Source organism: Empidonax traillii, unplaced genomic scaffold, assembly GCF_003031625.1.
Source record: "Empidonax traillii isolate 1590-97213 ecotype Southwest subspecies unplaced genomic scaffold, ASM303162v1 scaffold240:size1935192, whole genome shotgun sequence".
Lineage (NCBI taxonomy): Eukaryota > Metazoa > Chordata > Aves > Passeriformes > Tyrannidae > Empidonax > Empidonax traillii.
The window spans coordinates 436341-449601 of record NW_020955433.1 but is presented as its reverse complement, the minus strand read 5'-3'; the positions used below and the strand labels follow the sequence as shown (position 1 = coordinate 449601).

Sequence of the window (13261 nt, the reverse complement as noted above, 5' to 3'; positions counted from 1 at the left end):
ACTTGATAAGCTGTTGACCAAAGAGATCCAGTTGCTGCAGTAGTAGCTTTCAGGGCTCTGCAGACACCCAGGGTCTTCATGGTCCAGATCAGCCTCACCTGGTAAGTGCAGGTGATTTAGCTAGGCCATGTTTTGAAGCTTTCTGAACAATGCAGATTGTAAAGGAAAATGTTGCTGAAATGAGTAAAAGATAACCAGTAGACATGAAGGGTAAAGAAAGTAGGCAACATGGGTAATTCAGAAGTATTACAGTGTATAACCTCTGAAAATAAGACTTCCTCTATTAATACATAGCATGGAGCATACTGCATAATGTCATAATGTCACATATGGGAAAGAGGAAGTCCTTTCAATGAAGTATGATAAAGAATATAGTGCAAAGGTTATTTAAATAGAATAGAATTTATATCATACAGTTAATGCTGAAGTTTTACAGTCACTTTAAGCTTGTACTTTTGTGAAGTTAATTCAACCTGGATTAGTTATCTGAGATGGTTTACTCTGCAGCACACCAGCTACAAAGAGAGGCTGAAACTTCAGGAATAAGCAGACTTGATAAATATAGTATTACTTCATTCTCCAGAAGAGTCAAGTTTAACAGTGAAACTACAGTTTGCTCTTTCAGCTTTTACTATATCAAATCTGAACAGATACTATATAAAATCTGGCCACTGTGGATCCCCAGCCACACTGGAAATCCCTGGCTAAAATACATGCTTCAACTGAGAAAGAATCAGGCTCATAGCGGTAGGACAAAGACACAAGTTGTTTTCCGTAACATATGGACACCAGCTAATTAGTATTACAACAACAGACTCACAAAAATCCAGACATGGGTGTCCTGCAACCCAACTGACAAAACAGGGTCCTATGCCCAGGTAGGTAGTCTATTGTATAGGGAAGAAAATTAATTGAGACATAATTGAGACAATATGTAAGAAATAAAAGTGCAAGAATGGTTGTGATAAATATGGAATTGTTACTTGACTGGGTTTTTTCAGGTCTTGTAATGTTAATTATTTATTTATTTTGTGTGATAGAACCAATAGAAGAGCCTGGCACTCATCCTCAAAATTTAGTTCTCCATTGAACTTCAGCTTTCTGAAGAATGATTCTACTCTTCAGCAAAGCTACATTATCAAAAAAAAAAAAAAAAAAAAAAGGAAAATTGGCTCTGTGCTTGATTTTGTTTTAAAACTATTTCTATTCCTGAGTTACTTTCACATTTAACTATATTCTCTAATTATTTTAAGAGTCCTTTAAAAAAAGAGCTTTCTCATTCATATTCAATAGTAGCCTTGGATGTAGGAAGAACAAAATATCAAATTTAGAAAAAAATGGGGATCAAATTATACATTTAAATTATGTTACCATTTAGCAGATATGCATGTTGTTTTCAGAATACCTTAGCACTGTTGCATAGCTGATAACAAAGGAAGTGGACTTTGTTCTCCTAGGAAAGGAGATTAGGGTGTATGATGCAAACCCAGAGAGTTCTGTCTTATATACTCTGTGTATAATGCAAAGTTCAGTATGTGACAGTGAATGCATTTTGGTGCATTTACTGGTCTATTCATATTTGAAAATATATGTCATGGTTTTTCTTCCTGTCTCTGGTATTCTAAAGCCCAAATGAAAAAAACAATAATAGTATAAGGACATAGACATGCTGTGCCATAGAATTTATATTATATGTTCATGTAAATTGTTTATTCAGTAGTCTACACAGTGACCAGTGCTGAATTTTTTGAAGACAGTCATAATCCCATTGAAATACATAATTATGAAATAACATGGTTAGAAAAGTTATTTCTCTCCAAGTGCAGTCACAGTACTTGACTTTAGGCCATCTCAGCTATGAATCGAATGTTCACTAGCCTCATGTTAGGAGGCAAAGCACCAGACTTTAGGAGGCAAGCAAGTTTGAGCCTGTGCTAATCTTCTCTGTGGGGCCACCTTTATACCTCTATTCACTTCAATACAGTATGGCGGTGTTGGCCTAGGTTTGCCATTAGATTCACCTAGCTTCTGTGGAGGTTTTGGGCAACCAGTGTTGAAAAAACAAGCTATGATCAGCTGTTCTGGGGTGGGCCTAACACACAGAACATGGCTTAAGGGTGCTAACTGTGGTTTTCGCATTTCTGAGCCTGATCTATGCCAAACTGCATAGCCACAGCCTTTGGTTATCTTTGTGATCTGTGAAAAAAAAAAAAAAAAGAAAAAAAAGAAGGTGGTTATATTCTTTATGTGTTCTCTTTTAGTTTAATTAATGATACCTATTTGTAAGCAGTTTGAATAATACTCTGTGGGAACAAAATAGTCATCTATATACCGATCAAAGAGACGCAGACTGGGACTTTGAGTTCTTATCTTTAGAGGGCAATGTCCTCCTATTTGGAATGGCAAGAGGAACTTTGAGCCCATCTAATCTGTCCTTTACTACTTGAGCACAGACCTACAAAATATAGCAAAAATGAAGATAAAAATATCAATATATACTCTCAAATCCATACACTGTGTTGTCGTATTTACATTCTTCCACAGGAAAAAAATCTTAAAAGTCTACTCTGCGTAAAATCCAGCTTGAACTATAAAATGCATAAGTAGTAACCTAATTATAACTTTTAGAAAAAATTATTTCTTGAAAGAGAAATGTCTTTTTGATGTGATCAGCAATAATATTTTGTAGCTATTAAATATTATTGATACTGTTTTAATGTTAGTCTTTAATTATACAAGAAAAACTGTAGTCTTTTCTATCCAATATTTAAGTGACACTTATTTAATTGCAATTTTAATTACATTTTAGAAAGGGAGAGGCTGTAGAAACATGACATAAAAGTGTTGTTTTCACTTGATGGAATTTCTTTCTCTAATGACAAAGTCCCAGTCCACTTATACTACTGTCCTCAATACTGGAGTTAAATTTTCATTGCTCTTAAGAGATACCCTTGTTACAAAGCAATGTTTGAGGGAAGCATGACATTTTCTGTATAGAAGAAGGTGAAAAAATAGCAAGAAATATAACTATTTAGATATAGAATATTGTGCTATTGTCAGTTTCAGAAGAGTTCGTAACATATGCTGAGCATTTGAACGAGATTTCTTAAATGGTAATCTAATTCAAATTTGTAGGCAGAATAATTATGCCATCCTTTGTTTATCTAAAATAATTAAGGTTGCTGGAACTCCCCAGGTGTCTTGTCTACTTTTAACATTTACCATTTTTCATATGAGGCTGTTGCTCAACTTCTTATTTAGAAGAGAGACAGAAAACTAAGGAAACCGTATGTGAAATGGGATGTATGTAGCAAAAATTCAAAGATTTGATACCTTTCATCTTCTAACTTAACCTAATAACTTAACAAGAAATTATTCATGGACAGATGGAGTACTTTTATTATGAGTTTTCTATTGAAGTATTATTTGTATATACAGTAAGCCTCCAGTTTAGCCCGTTCAATAGCATCAGAATCCTGGGAAGTGAGCCAACTATCATGATTTGGGCAGAAAGCAACGAGGAAAAGAGAAAACAGAAGAGAAGGAACAGGTTGTCCAGAGAAGTTGTGTATACTCTATTCCTGAAAATGTTTAAGGTCAGGCTGGATGGAGCTGGATGGATACGCTGTGAAAGCATAGACAATTTCAGTCATCATTGTACTTTGGAAAATTTTTCCTCTAAAACTAGTTCTGTGACGTCTACTCCATTTCATTACTTTCCATGCTAAATTTGCTTAAGGAACAAGTAAAATGAAGGAGAGAAGCAGGTAGCTGAAATGGTAACCTTTAAAACTAATAGCATCTTTAAAAGTGTCATATGTGGTTTCTGTTGAGTGTGAGCAAGCCAATGCTGTGTAGATAAAACCCTAATGATGTGTGATTCATTACAATTCAATAAACTGTGCAAAAGATGAATATGGGAAAAGTCTAGCAGGATGGATGTGCAGGTAAGTTCCTCAGAGGGATTTATTTTCAAATAAGTTAAAGAATGCTCCATTACACTTCTCAAGTGTAGTGGAAGTTATGTCAAGATAACTAGGTCCTGTAAATAAGAGGAATAGCAAAGAAATAGAAAGGAACATGCCACATGCTTCGAAGGTACATTGGCATTTAAAAGCAACTTGAAAACCTTTAAATATAAATGAGAAACAGAAGTGCTAGGATAAAGTGTCACACTGAACATAGGTACTGTGAAAAGAATGTATTAAGATCCCTTGATTTTCTAGTGACAGATATCTTGGAGAAATCCTAGTCAGTAACTAGAATGAGATGATGATGACGGGAATTTTTAAATTTTCCTTCTTTTTTTTTTTTTTTTCTTGGTTAGAGGACTTTCATTTGAAGCAAGAGCTTAACTCCCCTGCTTTGCTAGAATAAATTTGCTGTTTTTATTTCTAGGTTTGTCAACTCAGGTGAATCTTATACACAGGACATGCTTTTGCTTCCTCATAAGCAGTGAATTCAAACAAAGCAGTACTGCACACAAAATTCTCAGCGTGACTGTAGACTAAACCATGAATCAATATATATGAAAGTGGGAAATCACCAGCCCATAAGGCTGTATCCACAAGTTTGGGTTCAGGCTCAAGACAAGACGTGGAGCAGGTTAGGCCAGTTACTGTGTGCTCTGGCAAAAGGCAGTAGATAGAGCCTTTTTAATTTCTCAAAGCCTTCTTCTTGTCCCAGAGGATGTATTTTGAATTGCAATCTTTTCATAGTCTTGTTGCAAGTGAGGTCACATTCATTGTTTCTGATTCACCCATTACCACTGTATGAGGGGTGCTAATTAAAAATAAACTTTATTATTGGTTTATAAGTGGTTTTATGATCGTAAAGAGTATGTCAGTTAATCTGAATAACTTCTTGACTTGGGACAATTTTGCATGTGCATTTGTGTACCATATACAATATGTAAGCCAAAAATTTGTTCTAACTTAACTGCCACAAGAATTGGTAAGGGACAGAAAAAAATCAGTGTATTGTAAAAGTAATTAGGAAACAGTATATCACCCTGTGGCATTACTTTTATGGCATTTGTTTCAAAAGTCACATATCAATATCAAAATAGCTTAAAGGGACTACTTCATGAGCTCATCAGTGGTTTTAACAAAACAAACTGCATTAAGATCAAACTTACAGCCATTAAAGAAAATAATATGGCAAAAGCCAAAATCATTGTGTTATCACACTTGTACAGAATAACATTAATAGCTTATAAAGTGGTAGTCCAAAAATACAAATCCATCATATGGTACAGGGAACTACCTTACAAAGCTTCCTGGAAATAAAACTGACTATTAGTTACATTAAAATACAGGGTATGGGTAAAACTAGCTTACGTGTCTGAGTAAAAGTGTAGGTTGGTATCCAGTGTGACATACAAAAGTAACTGAGTTATAATGGACTGAGTAACTGACTGAGAGGAATCTCAAGGACACATAAACAGTTGATAGCCAATGCAAAAGCAGAACCTTGATATTTTAATTCTTGTGCTCATTCTTAGCCACAGTCCTATCATTTTCCTAAAGCTTTGTAGCATTTTGTCTTACCCTGAGTGAAATATGTTAGCTCAGGCTAGAACTCTGCTTACGAAAATCGTAATGCATGATTTAATTTCCAAAGTTAGTTATCATGATATTTTATTAATGAAATATCAATGCTGTACTATAGCAATAATAGTGAGGCTCAAGTTGTAAAAGGATTAGATATTCACCTGCTGGTTGTTTGAGATGTAGCTAACATTTAATTTCCTATAATGCTTCATAAACTTCAAAATCTAAATATCTTTAACCTTCTCAACACCTTGAGGAGACTGGTGGATGAATTTTATTACCTCTTCTTTAGAAGGAGCAAATGAAACTGAACAGATTGCAGAAGACCAATCTTAGAACTTAAATGTTGCTACATATCTTGGACTGTGTTAAATGAGAATGCGTGTTTTTTTTTTTTACGATAGAAAGAAATAATCTCATTAAAGGTCACAAATTCAGTTCTTCTGCGTATTTTTAGATAGCTGGCAAACTTCATGTAAATATCAGAGCTGCTTGAAAGCTATCCATAAAGGAAGGAGTAGCAGTTGTTTCTCCTAGTTTATCTTATCAATTTGCTGTTTGAGCAGCTAGATTTGGAGTTCTTAAACAGAAAAAATATTCAGCAAGTAGCACTGCTCCATAGTTTTAAAGATATACACACCCCAAAATTACAATATTTGAAAGTTGGAAAATGGCTGACTAGTTTGAATCAATTGCTTTACAACTTAAGAAACAATAAGAAATGTGGCAAACATCTACTCTGACCTACAACAAACCACACAGAGTGTGGAAATCAAGGATAGATTCATATTCTAAGGATCAGTTCCTGAATAGTTCGGATTATATTATTCCATCTTCACTTAAACAGAGGCTTACATGGTTATTCTCATGGACTGATGCTAAAAAGAAAAGTCAGGCCAATATCAGTTACTGGAAGACAACATTATTTTAAAGGGGTTTGTAATGATAATTCTGAGCTGGACGGTAATATTAGCATGTTTACTATGAATGACCTTCTTGTATTGTCAAATATATTTTAAGATACAAAAGCCCCTAATGTCTTTCAGAGAATACAGCAAGAGTCATGCAACTTCTTTTTATAATTAGTTTCTAGAGTGAATTTTTTTCTTGAGCTACTAAAAAAAAATTGCCTACATAATACTTTTTGGATAACAGCAACATAGAAGCTCAAGCGAAGAAAAAATTATCAGATAACTAAATCTTTGCATTTTCAGGCTTTTCAGCAGATTTTCCAAAACTCGGTCTTATCAGCAAGTCATAGAATAGTACTCTGCCTTATGCCATATCCGAATTACATCAAAATTAGTAAGGTGCAATTTCCTGTTAGATTTTTGTAAGACTTTTTTTATCACAGGGTTAGAAAGCTGCCATTCCATGCTCTAACAGAGAACTATATGCTATAGATAAATCAGAGACTTAAGAGCTTTCTTTGAAGAAGACAAATTATGCTAATTTATTTCTAACAAAAAGTAAAACACTATATACTGAATTACACTATTTTATTTCTAAAAAAGAATAAAACAACATATGTGTTTGCATGGTACTGATAATGCCATTTAAACATACACAAAATGTCGAGTAAAGCCCCTAAACCCCTAATAGTAAAACTTGGCTTAAAACAAATTTGTGTATATTGCCATTTTCCTGGACACAGTACAAACAGAAATAAGTAAACACAACCAAGTAGGTGTTTAATGCTTATTTCTCTGATTCTTTGCCCTTCTCAAAAAAAAAAAAAACCAAAAAAAAAAACCAAAAAAAAACCACCTCAGTTCTTGTGATCTTGTATTGTGGTCAAGGAAAGTAGATAAGTAAAATTATGACTGAGCCACAATAAGGGAAGACACTATTGCAGCACAAGTATAACAGTGCTGAAGGCAATATCTTTTAGTGAATTCCTTGTGAGAATCTGACACCATTTTTTAAACAAAATGCTGAGGGGACTATTATCTATAGTGTCTGCCAATGGCCTGCTGACAGTGGCAAATCACATGGGTCCCCTGGAAGAGAAAAAAAAGGACTGGGAATTTCTTGACAGAGAAGAGCTCAAGGGTATTAATCAATGGTCATACCTTAACACTTGCAGAAGAGAGAAATTCAGCCCACCACAAACTGGTAATTAACTGTGTTTTTGCGTGGTGAGGTAAGCCTTGCAAAGGGGGCAGGTCTTTTGTTGTTTACAGGACCTGAATCTTTCAAATAGTTTAAGTTACTGTGGTTAAAATTCCTTTTCTAAGTCAGTATTCATTGGCATTCTTACTGTTCTGAAAGGAAGCTGGGCTCAGCTGGAAATGTTAGGCAAATCTGTGATCAGATGACTCTGTGAGTCATTAGGTTACAATTCAGAAACGCTATGACCACAAAGGGTGTTAGTATACTTACCTGAATCACATCTGAGACCTCGCTTGGTTTTGAAACATATGGGTCCCTTTGCAAATAGCTGGCAATGACACTGAGACAGACTGCAAAAGCAGGAATAAGAAGACAGGGAAGAACTTTATAAAAAATTCTTTAGATTATTAAAAAAAAAAAAAAAGCAAACCCAAAAGCTTGCACTGGGGTGGCACTTTCTTGCTGCAAAATTCGCTTGCATAATACAAGCTTAGGGAGTAAAATTAACTGCAATTTTTTTGGTACATGGTTATTTATGTATCTAATAATTAGAAGTTGCAGCTGGGTTTTCAGAAGTGCTTGGGCACCAGTGGAACTTATGCTGTAATGCTGGACTGCAAACCTCTAATCGTTTTTAGTGGAAGTGAGAGACGGAAAAACTGTTTGCAATACAAAATATACTGAAGTATTTTTATTACCATGGCACCAACAGTTTTTAACAGCCTTGCTACTAATAAGGCTATTTAGTAAGTCTGTACTTAGTGTGTAGGAAGCAGTCTTTGAAGAAGGAAAGAGGACCCAGATTTACTTGCTCCTAAGTTAACACTTTAATAATTGGCTTTTTTATCTCAGTATCTCTTTGCTTCTTTTCTGCTTCAGTAGAGTGGCAGAACTCAGACTTCAGCTGCAACAGCATGAGCCTTCTGGAGCCTCCTCGGCTTTAATTAGAAAAAATCAGAACCGATACTTTAAGATGTGTATATCCACCGGTGGAGTACACAGAAATACTTTCAGTATCATTTTGTGTAACTAAAAGCTAGTTTCAGCTGTGACAATAATTTACAGACACGGGCCAGTTCCAAGAATTGGGCAAGTTACATGAATTACTGAAAGCCTAGCAACTTTTTCTCTTTTGTAGCAACTGATCACAGCTGGGCCTCTATTGGCAGGCTGTCCTCTGCTTCCTCGCAGCTGGAGCGCCTGCCCTGAGCGCGACTCCGTGCGGTGACAGAGGTGATACTGGGATGCCCTTTGCCGGGAGGCCTGGCAGGGAGGGAGACCCGCTGCCTGCCCGGCCCGGGCTGGGGCACGCAGGACACAGCCGCCTGCGAAGCGATGCGCTGAGGCAGAAAGCGCTCCGGAGCCGAACCCTGCGGCTGCCAGCGGGCTCCCTCCTGCCTCCTCCTCAAGAAATATGCTGCCCGGCCAGAACGCCCGGAGCCCCGGCCCGGCCCAGGCGCTGAGGGGCGGCCGCGCCGCCGGCGCGCCCAGGTGCGGCCGCCTCCTGCGGGATGCAGGGAAGGAGGAGGGCAGGGAGGGAGCTCCGCGCCGCGGGTGCGGCCTGACGGGGATCAGCGCGGGGGTGGGGTGAGGTGGGGTGTGGAGCCGGGCAGGCAGGAAGGAAGGAAGGGAATAAAGAAAGAAAGAGAAAGCTAGCAAAGATAGAGAACGACCGGGGTGCCGGAGGGAGAAGAGGAAGGAAGCTGAAGCAATCTGCGCTTCCTTCTGTCGCCTCTCTCTCGCCGGCGCCCGCTGGTCTTTGCCGAAGGTGAGCGGGGCTCGGCGGGCGCGGGGGGTGCGGGTGCTGGGCAGGGTCTGGCCGGGCCCTGCTGTGCGCGGCGCTGAAGGTGCCGGTCCCGCCGCAGCAGAGACACTGCCGGGGCGAAGCAGTGGTTTGGTCCGGGGCATGTCTCAGGTGAGCCACCAGATACCGAAGCTGGCATCGGACAAGAAGCAGCTGGTAGGCAGGTCGGAAACAAGTATGTTGCTCTCTGTTTTCTTTCTGGCTCAAGTTGTTTTAACGGTTTGTATGTAAATGTCCTGCTAAAGAACAATGCTTTATTATTGTGTATTTGTTTACTCTGTGAGTAGTTTTTGTGAAGTCAGACGTGAACAGTCCTCTTGTTAGCTGCCATTATGTTTCTGGAAATTTTACCAGAAAATTTAAAAAAGTCAAAGAACCAGTAGGATGTCCTGGATCGAAAATACATAGTGAAGGCTACAGCACCCTAGTGTTGCCACAGCAACTTGCCTCCAGTTCCACCTTTAGCTTGCTTATTCATACCATGCAGTTCCTTACTCCAACGACTCTGCAAGTTGTTCCACTGGAATTTCTTGCAGTATGAGGTTTGACTCTGAGGCAGCAAAAGTGACTTAACTTTCTCTGGAAGTGTTCTGAAATTAAAAAAAGCCAAAGAAACATTTTAACAGAGGATGTGATTAAAATTATTTGTAAATAACGTCGAGGTTGAATTACACTTAGTAACTTCCTAGTGTTGATAAAGGAGACGGTTCTATTGGAATCGTTGCCATCAGTATATTGCTCTGAGTTGGCCCATGTTAATTCATTAAGTAATCACTTTAAAAAGGTCATTTGAGAGACGTGTTTGGGTTTGTTTTTGTTTGGGGTTTTTGTTTGTTCATTTGTGTTTTTTTTTTTTTTTTTTTTTTTTTTTTTTTTTTTTTTTTTTTTTTTTTTTTTTTTTTTTTTTTTTTTTTTTTTTTTTTTTTTTTTTTTTTTTTTTTTTTTTTTTTTTTTTTTTTTTTTTTTTTGTTTTGTTTTATGTAGGTTTTGGAAAAGATTTTTAATCTGCAACGTTTTCTAGGCTTGTTAATCTTACCACTGTGGAGTCAATTACAATTGGAAGATGAAATTCGCTACTTGCAGATTTCATTCTGCTCCATGGTAAGTCCTGTTGTACAGTTTTATTTTGCTTTGTTTATTAGGAACTTAATTTAGTATGTGGTTTAGCAGAAGCTGGGAGCAAGCCTGAACTTGCTTGTGTTTGTTGAACTGATTGCTTAAAGCGAGATTATCTTGCCATGTACTTTTAAAGGTTTGACACTTTCTTCAGGCGTTTATCTGTACTGATATTAAAAAAGAAAAAAAAGTTTCACTTGAGTATTTCTGTATTCAACTATAAGGTACTGTTCACAGATTTCATTATTAAAATTTGGATTGCTTGCTTGCTTCAACGAAGATTTGTCTGCCAGTCAGTGTCGTCTTAAACCCTTTTCAACTTGGAAATCATAGAATGGAAGAATTGTAAAATCAGCTGACACAGCTTTTCAGAATGCTAGATGCAGGTACTTATCTTCCATGTGAGAGAAGGATCCTGAGAGCTATAGTTGCCCTTTTTCTTTGATGCTATTTAGCTGTCAGTTTTAGTAAAACAAAAGAACTGTTAGGCCACTCTGAGTTTTCTTGACACTCTTGTCTAAGTCTCTTCCATAAAATGGGAAAAGGAAAAAGTTGAAAATTAGTTTGTAAAGAAGTGTTGAGAAACGTCATCTTCTGTGAAAGAAAGTTGGATGATCCCATAGAAGGTTTGGGATATGCAACATGTATGGCAATTCACCCTCTGCCAAAACTTATTTTCTTAGAAAAAACCCTTAGATTATTTCCCTTGTATTGTTTTTTTTCCACAGAGCATTTTAGATGTTTATCTTTATTTTGATAAAATTGGATGGTCAAGTGTCTTCCAAGAAGTTCGAGCTTTGCATAACCACTATAGCATTTTCCTATCTTTAGTAACTGTGTTGGGAATGATGACTTTTGTGCTGGTTACACTATATAGGAGAATATGGTACCACACCAAGAATCAATTTCATGTAAACAAGACCAAATTCCCCTTGGTTGCTGGTCTTTTTATTTGTTTGGGGTTTTTTTTTAATGTATATTTCTATGTAGGAAAAATCTATTTTACCTTGCTCTTCACAGCAGTTTTGTTTTACAAGTGGTATGCAACCATATGTGCTAATGCTCTTTACCTAAACTCTTAGTGGTACAAATACGGATGTGAAAGAGAATGTATTCATATAAATGTGCATATGTCATATATATGCACTCCATGTCTAATGCTTTACAAACATTCTTTAGGATTTATTGTGACTTATTTTGCAATTAAAACTGAGGAGGAGATTAAATTCTTTTTAGAATTGATATTAATCACATCAGAACAGGTTAGTGTATTGCATATGGTAGTCTTTGAGTTCTGCTTTTCTGTATACTTCTTGAGTTCAAGCCTTTAGTAAGAATAAAACACTGTAAGAACCAATTCAGAATTCATCTACTAGCCTGCAGTATGTTCATTAGGATGTATAGATTTGTTTAGCTGTTTGTTAATTTAATCTTTGTGAGAGTAGACAAACTGAATCCGTGATCAGGATACCCTTTGCTCAGACCCACAGAATATTATGTGGCTGGGAACCTACTGATACTTAAACAGCTGTATAGCCAGGACAGATCTGTAGTGTGTCTGTGTCAATCTTTATGGATGCATTGGCAACTTCTGCCATAGACTGTTACAGAAACAGAAAGTGGCATGGGCTTCATCTTTAGCAGTTAGCATTTTGTGGTCAGAATGTCTTCTCAGGAAGCAGTTCCTTCCTTCCTCAGACTGCTACATGTTTTGCTCATAAAATACACTGTAAAAAGTAATCATTCTTGCAGATTTGGAAGCAAAGTTTGTTCTGTACTTTGTAATCTTTTGCATTGTTATGCGGTTTATACAGAGATGGGTTAGAATCCAGATAGCTGATAATACATGGCTATTTGAGTTGCTGAAGCAGCAACAGTGGTGGTGTTCTGGAATAAGGTGTAGGCAAAGCTGTTGCATGTAGTAAAAACTGTATTTAAATACTGAAGAGAGTGTGTGGGTATAAATACATATGTTTACATAGAAGACATATATTTATTTATAAATACATAGCTAAAGCAACTTTCTTAAGTGTACTTTTTGTTACTGTGAAAGGTGGAGAGATTGAGTGAATTATGCTGTCTGAAAATAAACACTAACACCTTAGGGAAAAAATAGCCAAATGCTACCACAAAACCCAGAACTGCCAAGGAAGGTGGGAATAACCAGCTGCAACTGAAACTTTAAAACTCTTAGACTGATATGCTAACACTCTAGGCTTTTTCTGTATTTGAATATGTATAGTGGTTTTTTGTTTGTTTCTTTGTTTTAATTAGAATCATAGAATCATATCATAGAATAGATTGGGTTGGAAAAGACCTCCAAGATCATCAAGTCCAACCCCTGATCCAACTCCAATTACTATATCATGGCACTAAGGGCCACATCCAATCTCTGCTTGAAAACCTCCAGGGATGGTGAATCCACCACCTCTCTGGGTAGGCTGTTCCAATGCTTGATTACCCTCTCTGTAAAGAATTTCTTCCTAACATCTAACCTAAACCTCCCCTGGCAGAGCTTGAGCCCATGTCCCCTTGTCCTGTTGTCGGTTGCCTGGGAGAAGAGACCAACCCCCACCTGGCTATAACCTCCCTTCAGGTAGTTGAAGAGAGTGATGAGGTCACCTCTAAGCCTTCTCTTCTCCAGACTAAACAACCCCAGCTCCCTCAGCCTCTCCTC

The 13261-nt window shown here is 37.2% G+C and overlaps 1 protein-coding gene across 1 annotated transcript in view; it reads left to right on the top strand.

Annotated features, from left to right (window-relative positions):
• The first annotated feature begins 10490 nt into the window (after positions 1–10490).
• The window catches only part of ARAP2 (ArfGAP with RhoGAP domain, ankyrin repeat and PH domain 2), a 123703-nt gene continuing 120932 nt past the window's right edge, over positions 10491–13261 (top strand). The window contains exon 1 of the mRNA XM_027888571.1: positions 10491–10569. The gene's annotated coding sequence lies outside the window, so the exon portion shown is untranslated. The remainder of the gene's footprint in view (positions 10570–13261) is intronic.